Source organism: Triticum dicoccoides, chromosome 3B (genome assembly GCF_002162155.2).
Source record: "Triticum dicoccoides isolate Atlit2015 ecotype Zavitan chromosome 3B, WEW_v2.0, whole genome shotgun sequence".
NCBI classification, from domain to species: domain Eukaryota; kingdom Viridiplantae; phylum Streptophyta; class Magnoliopsida; order Poales; family Poaceae; genus Triticum; species Triticum dicoccoides.
In genome coordinates, this window is record NC_041385.1 from 266,830,479 (window position 1) to 266,838,861 (window position 8,383).

Here is an 8,383-nt window from a genome sequence, read left to right on the forward strand (position 1 = left end):
ACACCTTTCTTGAGAATGAAACACTTACACCCGAACACCCGAAAGTACTTGAGATTGGGCTTGTTACTGGTGAGTATCTCATAAGGAGTCTTGTTCAAGCCTTTGCGGAGATAGAGCTGATTGGATGCATGACACGCTGTGTTGATGGCTTCGGCCCAAAAGTTGTATGGAGACTTGAACTCCGACATCATGGTCCTTGCCGCATCCATCAACGCCCGGTTCTTCCTCTCCACTTCACCATTTTGTTAAGGGGTATATGGTGCGGCATATTGATGTTTGATCCCCTCATCACTAAGAAACTCATCCAAGGTGTAGTTCTTGAACTCGGTGCCGTTGTCACTCCTTATTGTCAAGATCTTTGCATCATGTTGACGTTGAGCTTCATTTGCAAAGTCGATGGCGGTTTGTTGAGTCTCACTCTTCCTCTTGAAGAAGTATACCCAAGTGTATCTTGAATAATCATCCACAATCACCAAGCAATACTTTCTACCTCCAAGACTATCAAAAGATGGAGGTCCAAAGAGATCCATGTGAAGGAGCTCCAAGGGTCTCTTCGAGTAGATGATAGTCGTGGGAGGGTGAGCCTTCTCATGAAGCTTTCCTTGAATACAAGCACTGCAAGCACGGTCTTTGGCAAAACTAACATTTGTTAGTCCACGGACATGGTCCCCCTTGAGAATACTTTGCAAATATCTCATATTGATGTGGGCTAAACGGTGATGCCAAAGCCATCCCACGTCAACTTTAGCCATTAGGCATGTCGCGGTCTTAGTGGGTCGCTCCAAAAAGTTTATCACATAGAGACCGTTCTCAACATGCCCAACAAAGGCTACTTTAAGAGTCTTGCTCCACAAGAGGGCCACGGTATCAATGTCAAAGAAAGTGGCAAAGCCCATGAGTGCAAGTTGACGAACGAAAAGTAAGTTGTATGCAAGGGACTCAACAAGCATGACTTTCTCGATCGTTAGATCATGAGAAATGACAACCTTGCCAAGACCGAATACCTTAGAATGTGAGGCATCACCCCACTAGACATTGGTGGGCATAGATGGAATCTTTTGCACGTCCACCACCAAGTCCTTGCTCCCGGTCATATGATTCGTTGCTCCACTATCGAGCAACCATGATCCCCCACCGGAAGCAAACACCTACAAGAGATCAATGCTTGGTTTTAGGTACCCATTTAGTAATGGGTCCTTTGATGTTAGTAACAAGGGTCTTAGGAACCCAAATAGACCATTCAATGTAATCATAAGGAGAACCAACAAATTTAGCATAAACATGTCCATCACTAGCACGGCACAACACATATGACGGGTTAAAGTCGCTGGCTTTGTTGGAGGATATGGTTTTGCCCTTTTTGACATCAACGCCCTTCACTTTTTCCTTCTTCTCCTTAGGAGCACCCTCTCCCTCTTTCACAAAATTTTGCTTGAGAGGAGGAGGACGATAGGTCTTGTCGTTCTTCTTCTTACTCTTGGACTTGGGGGCAAACCCAATTCCCTTCTTGGCCACAACTTCCTTTCGATTACTCAAAAGGTCGTTGAGGTTCTTCTCACCTTGAATGCAAGTCACAAGGCCTTTCTCAAGTTGATACTTCAACTTGGCATTCTCCTCCACAAGATGCACATGCTCACAACACGGGTTAGTAGCATATGCATTATCAATTAATACCATATGAGGGAAGGTGGCCTTTTCCTTGGTTAGCTTAACTTGGAGTTGAGCATGAGACTCCTTGAGGTTAGCGTGAGCACCCTTCAAGACCTTGTGGGCCTTGTCAAGTATCTCAAACTCCTCCTTGAGTCTAGCATGATCAACCCCAAGTTTAGCCTTCTCGGAAGTTAGCACACGAGACACGACAAGCGCATGATCAAGATCTTTCTTTAACTTAGCATGGTCATCGTTGTATGACTCCTCAAGAGTCAAACGATGCCGACGCTCTTCCTCAAGAGCATTAGAGAGATCCGATATCTCATCGGCATAGTCACGACTATGACCTTCCATCTTAGAGATGGTTTCTTCGTGAGCCTCGATCATGTCATTGGCGTCATCAAGTTGTTCCAAGAGAGCAACAAAGTGCTTCTTGGATTTGCCCTTGAGCTTACTCATAAAAGACTCAATTTCATTCACTTCCTCATTAGACCCATCATGTTCATCAATGCAATCCTCCAAGGAGGAATTAGTAATGATGGTGGTTTTGATGTTGGGGGTTACCTTGTTGGAAGCTTTAGCCATGAGGCACTTGGCGGTGATGTTCTCGTTGGGTGAATCAAAGAGAGACACCCGGGGAGTAGTAGCAATGGCAACGGACGCCATGGCCATTGCTTCTCCATTTTCATCATCATCGTCATCCTCATGGTATTCTTCTTGAACCACCAACCCACGAGTAGAAGTCTTCTTGGTGAAGTTGTTCTTGTTGGGCAAGGACTTGGCTTTGTCTTTTCGATGAACTTGCCACCATTGTCTTCCCGCTTCTCGTAAGGACAATCCGCAATGAAATGGCTCACATTGCCACAGTTGAAGCAAGTTCTAACTCGTTGCTTGCCCTTGAAGCCACTTGAGTTGTTCTTGTTGAAGTTGGGTCTTGTATTCTTCTTGCTCCAAAATTGTCTTGAAGCAAGAGCCATGTGCTCATGATAATCATATTTGGTGTCTTCGGGGTTGCTCTCCTCATCTTCCTCTTCTTCCTCTTCTTCCACACTAACCTTGGCCTTCAAAGCAAGGTTGGGCTTCTTTGCCCTTTGAGAACGGAGCACCGCATTGTCGGCGGTCTTGTCCAAGATGCTCATTGCAACAAACTCATCCAACACTTCAGTTGAGGTCATGGAGTGGAAGTCCGGTCTTTGACGAATGATGGAGGACATGGCCTTGTTGTAGGGCATCATGGCCTTGAGGAACTTGCACTTGATCCAATTGTCATCCGTGTCCTTGCTCCCATGATCTCGGAGTGAGACTACGAGTTTGGTCACTCTTCGAAAGAGCTCACGAGGTTCTTCATCTTCTTTCATTGCAAACTCATCGGCTTCATCTTGTACCACTTCATAGTTGGAGCGTTGAATGCTAGCACTTCCTCGATAGAGAGACACAACGCATTGCCATGCGTCTTTGGCCATGGCATGAGGTCGAAGATGAGGGAGATCTTCGGGAAGGATTGCATCTTGGATGATGAAGAGAGCACTCTCATTGAATTGATTATCCACCACTTCTCTCGGGGTGAAGTTCCTTCGGTCATGTGGATAGAAACCTTCTTCAATGATTCTCCAAAGATTAGTATACACATAATTTAAATGATGCTTCAAGCGATACACCCAAGAATCAAAATCCTCATTTTTCACAATCTTAGGAGGAGGACCGGCATGATTTAAATGAGTAGAGGGAATCGGTCCTCCATAAATTGGAGGTTCCACATGGGCAAAGATGTCGGTGCCATTTCTACCACTAGTAGAAGGACCCTTCTCACTATTAGCTTCCCCCTTGTCGGAGTTAGCATCCGTCACCTTGTTAGCGGGATCACCCACTTTCAACGGCGAGGTACGTAGTTTAAGTCCTTCTAAGAATTTATTACACATGCTTTCAACCGTGGTTGTCATGGAGGTTTTCAATGTGTCCAAGGCCACATTGAATTCCTCACGGGACACCGTGATTTCCCCATTACCCGTAGACGAGATCGGATTCACACCGGAGTGCTCCTCCTCCCCACCGTCTACAATGTCAACCATACTCTTCGGACGGCAAAGTCCTTAATAAAGAGACGAGGCTCTGATACCAATTGAAAGGATCGATATAGTTGACTAGAGGGGGGGTGAATAGGCAACTAACAATTTTTAGCTTTTCTTTACCAAATTAAACTTTGCATCAAAGTAGGTTGTCTAGATATGCAACTAGGTGGACAACCTATATGATGCAACAACAACAAACACACGAGCAAGCAAGGGATACAACACAAGTAAGCTTGCAAAAGTAAAGGTGCGAGATAACCAAGAGTGGAGCCGGTGGAGACGAGGATGTGTTACCGAAATTCCTTCCTTTTGAGGGGAAGTACGTCTCCGTTGGAGTGGTGTGGAGGCACAATGCTCCCCAAGAAGCCACTAGGGCCACCGTATTCTCCTCACGCCCTCACACAATGCGAGATGCCATGATTCCACTATTGGTGCCCTTGAAGGTGGCGACCAAACCTTTACAAACAAGGTTGGGGCAATCTCCACAACAATTGGAGACTCCCAACAACACCACGAAGCTTCACCACAATGGAGTATGGCTCCGAGGTGACCTCAACCGTCTAGGGTGCTCAAACACCCAAGAGTAACAAGATCCGCTAGGGATAAGTGGGGGGAATCAAATCTCTCTTGGTGGAAGTGTAGATCGAGGCCTTCTCAACTAATCCCGAGCAAATCAACAAGTTTGATTGGCTAGGGAGACAGATCGGGCGAAAATGGAGCTTGGAGCAACAATGGAGCTTAGAGGTGGAAGAGGTGGTCAACTAGAGGTAGGAGACACCCCTTTTATAGTCATGGAAAAGATCCAACCGTTATCCACATGTTCAGCCTGCGACATGTGGTACTACCGCTCCAGGAGCGCAGTACTACCGCAAGGCCACGCGGTACTACCGTGGGAGACCACGGTACTTCCACGACAGCAGGAGAGGCTGGGACTTGCCTGACTGAGAGCAGTACTTCCGCTAGCGCGGTACTACCGCTCCCTCTTGCGGTACTACCGCAAGGCAGGAAAGTCCTTAGCCTACGAAGAGCGCGGATGAATAAAAATACATCCGTGCCTACTTCCGCTGAAAACGAAACAGTGCAAAAATCCGACGCGGTATTACCGCTAAGGCGCGGTTCTACCGTAATCCAGCAGAACCAGGCCATGCGCGGTACTACCGCGCACAAAGCGTGGTACTACCATGGAGGCGCGGATGTAAAAAATTACATCCGCTCCTACTACCGCGACGCAGCGGTACTAGGTGTGAGGGCCACGGTACTATGACTCCAGGGGAGCAGTACTACCGTGGGCTCCCACGGTACTACCGCTCGGGACGTGCGGTACTACCGTGTGAGCGCGGATGTAAAAAATTACATCCGCCCCTACTACCGTACCGGAGCGGCACTAGGCCAGGGAGCCACGATACTAAGACTCCAGAGGAGCGGTACTACCGTGGACCCCAACGGTACTACCGCAGGTGCTTGCGGTACTACCGCTCCATAGAGCAGTACTACCGCAAGTTCAACAGTAGTCGCCAGAATAAGCACAAAGAGGATAAGGAGGAAAGCTCCAAAGTGCAAGGGAAAGGTGGAGGCAAGGAGGGAAACGTGTACGTGATGATTCCACCCAAACCTTTCCGACGTGGACCCCCTCTTAATAGTACGGCTCTCCTATGACTCAATATCCACCAAAAAGAACCGTAGGACAACGCCGTCTTCAATAGTCTTCGAGGGGCACCGAATCGTCTCATGCCTAGTGATGAAGCATCTGAGAAACTCAAGGCACACGATTAGTCCGCAAAAGCATTTTCATCAATCACCAAAACACCTTAGGGATAAATATGCCCTTACAAGTAGTTACTTTTGTTCTTGAGGTCATGGGACAAATCTTGTTGCAAGTAATCATGTGAACTTGATATGTGTTCGATATTTTGATGGTATGTATGTTGTGATTCCCTTAATGGTGTCATGTGAACGTCGATTACATGACACTTCATGATATTTGGGCCTAAGGGAATGCATTGTGGAGTAGTTATTAGATGATGGGTTGCGAGAGTGACAGAAGCTTAAACCCTAGTTTGTGCATTATTCCGTAAGGAACCGATTGGATCCAAAAGTTTAATGCTATGGTTAGAATTTATTCTTAATACTTTTCTTGTAGTTGCGGATGCTTGCAAGGGGGTTAATCATAAGTAGGAGGTTTGTTCAAGTAAGAACAACACCTAAGCACCGATCCAGTGCTACAAGGTTGACAATGGCAATGTTACTAGATCAACAAATGTCAATCTTCCCAGTTTGACAAATGGCAATATACCCAATATGACATATGCAAATCTTACCAAATTGTCTGTACGGGTTGTACACGGGTCATCCAAAATGACCGTTTGCATTGAAGGGATGTACAAATCCTGCTCGTCACATTTTCTCTTGGCTTAGCGCCAAAATCTGGCTTTGCATACCGTATTCAATCTGAACTGTTTGCGATGAAGAGATGTACAAATCCTGTGCTGCGAATTTTCCCTTGACTTACGGGAGAAGACCATAGTTCTCACTTTCCATGCGGGTGTTCTATCTAAAACGTTTGCGATCAAGAGCTGCAAAAATACTGCTCGGCACATTTTCCCTTGGCTTCCTGGGGAAGCTGTCGGTTTGCACACGGGTGTTCTAACTAAAATGTTTGCGATGAGTGTTTTATATTTAAAAACCATTAACTTTTTTTCAAAAGAAAATCGTTTGATAAGTCTGTACATTAAGAGAGGAAAACGCAAGTTAGTTCAAACCATATCTTTTATTCAGTCACACTGTGAATTTATATTCATATGATCGAGATACAGTATTAAACCCCAGAAAACACTATATCCGGCAGCGGCGGAGGCAGCGTGCCGCGCGGCATGGTCTTTGTTGTCCTCCTGGACGCTGTTGTTAAAGCCTTCAAGGCAACACATAATGTTCTTCACTTGGAAATCAAACATCATGTCGTCAACCGATCGACAGGCGGGGCACGGGAGGATGGCAACTGGCGCCGCTACCAGGTAGCGATTGACAGCGGGGTCCCATCCCGCTGAGGGGGGCGCGTGCACGAGCACGGCCACGGTGGGTGTAGGCAAACGTATGGGGACCAACGCTGCTGTGGGTGGAGGCACGCGCACGGGCACGGGCGCTGGCACTGGCATGTACACGAGCTCGTGTGGGTCCGCGGAGACCTCGCTGATGCCCGCGGCTTCCAGCTCTGCGATAGTGCTCGGCGACCAGCCCATCAATGCTACGGGGATGGTCATTGGCGCGGGCGCGGGGATGGGAGCTGGGACGGGCACGGGGGCAGCAACCGTCGCGGCCAGCTTGTGCAGGGCCTTGTCCATGAGGCCCCATTCCTCCTTATTTTCTATCTCCTCCGGCTCGGAGTTGACTTCACAAACTTGAAAACTAGTGGCATATGATCCTTCTGCGCTAGGGCATTGGTGGAGGTCAGTGGTAGGGAGGGGAATGTGAGGCAAACAGTAAGGCAGCCCATATTAAACAGCGGCTCGGGCGCCATTAATGGAGAGGATGCGAGCAAGGCGGGCGACCATGGAAGTCAAAGGGTTCGTTTCCCAGTGAGCATGTGCAGCGTACAGCTCGCAGGCTTCCCGGTGAGCCTGCGTATTGGAGGACAGCTTGCACGCCTCTCAATCAGCCTGTGTCACGCCCAATATGCGATACTATCCTAAAGAGACTCGAAGGTCCCACCAAGGATAGAACCGCATATTGAAACGCTTTTGCAAGGTGGAGATCATTACATCAACATTACATAATAGATGGGGATACATACATAAGGCATACAATGCCACACGAATACAACATCATCTTACATAAGAGCACCATCCGACTACGGATGAAACACAAACAGAAGCTCAAACGACATCCACCCTGCTAGCCCAGGCTGCCGACCTGGAACCTATCCCCTGATCGAAGAAGAAGCAGAAGAAGAAACTCCAAAACAAGTAACATCGCTCTCGTGTCATGACCATCGCATAATCTGTACCTGCAACTGTTGTTGTAGTAATCTGTGAGCCACGAGGACTCAGCAATCCCATTACCATGGGTATCAAGACTAGCAAAGCTTAATGGGTAAGGAAGGGGTAAAGTGGTGAGGTTGCAGCAGCGACTAAGCATGTATGGTGGCTAACATACGCAAATCGGAGCGAGGAGAGAGCAAACGCAACGGTCGTCAACTAGTAATGATCAAGAGGTGATCCTGAGCTCCTACTTACGTCAAACATAACACAGAAACCGTGTTCACTTCCCGGACTCCGCCAAGAAGAGACCATCACGGCTACACACTCGGTTGATGCGTTTTAATTCGGATCTGGTGTCAAGTTATCTACAACCGGACATTAACAAATTCCCATCTACCACATAACCGCGGGCACGGCTCTCGAAAGTTTATACCCTGCAGGGGTGTCCCAACTTAGCCCATGATAAGCTCTCATGATCAACGAAGGATATTCCTTCTCCCAGGAAGGCCCAATCAGTCTCGGAATCCCGATTTACAAGACATTTCGACAATGGTAAAACAAGTCCAGCAAGACCGCTCGATGCGCCGACAATCCCGATAGGAGCTGCACATATCTCGTTCTCAGGGCAACCCCGGATGAACACTACGTACAACTAAAACCAGACCTCAAGTTTCCCCGAGGTGGCGCTGC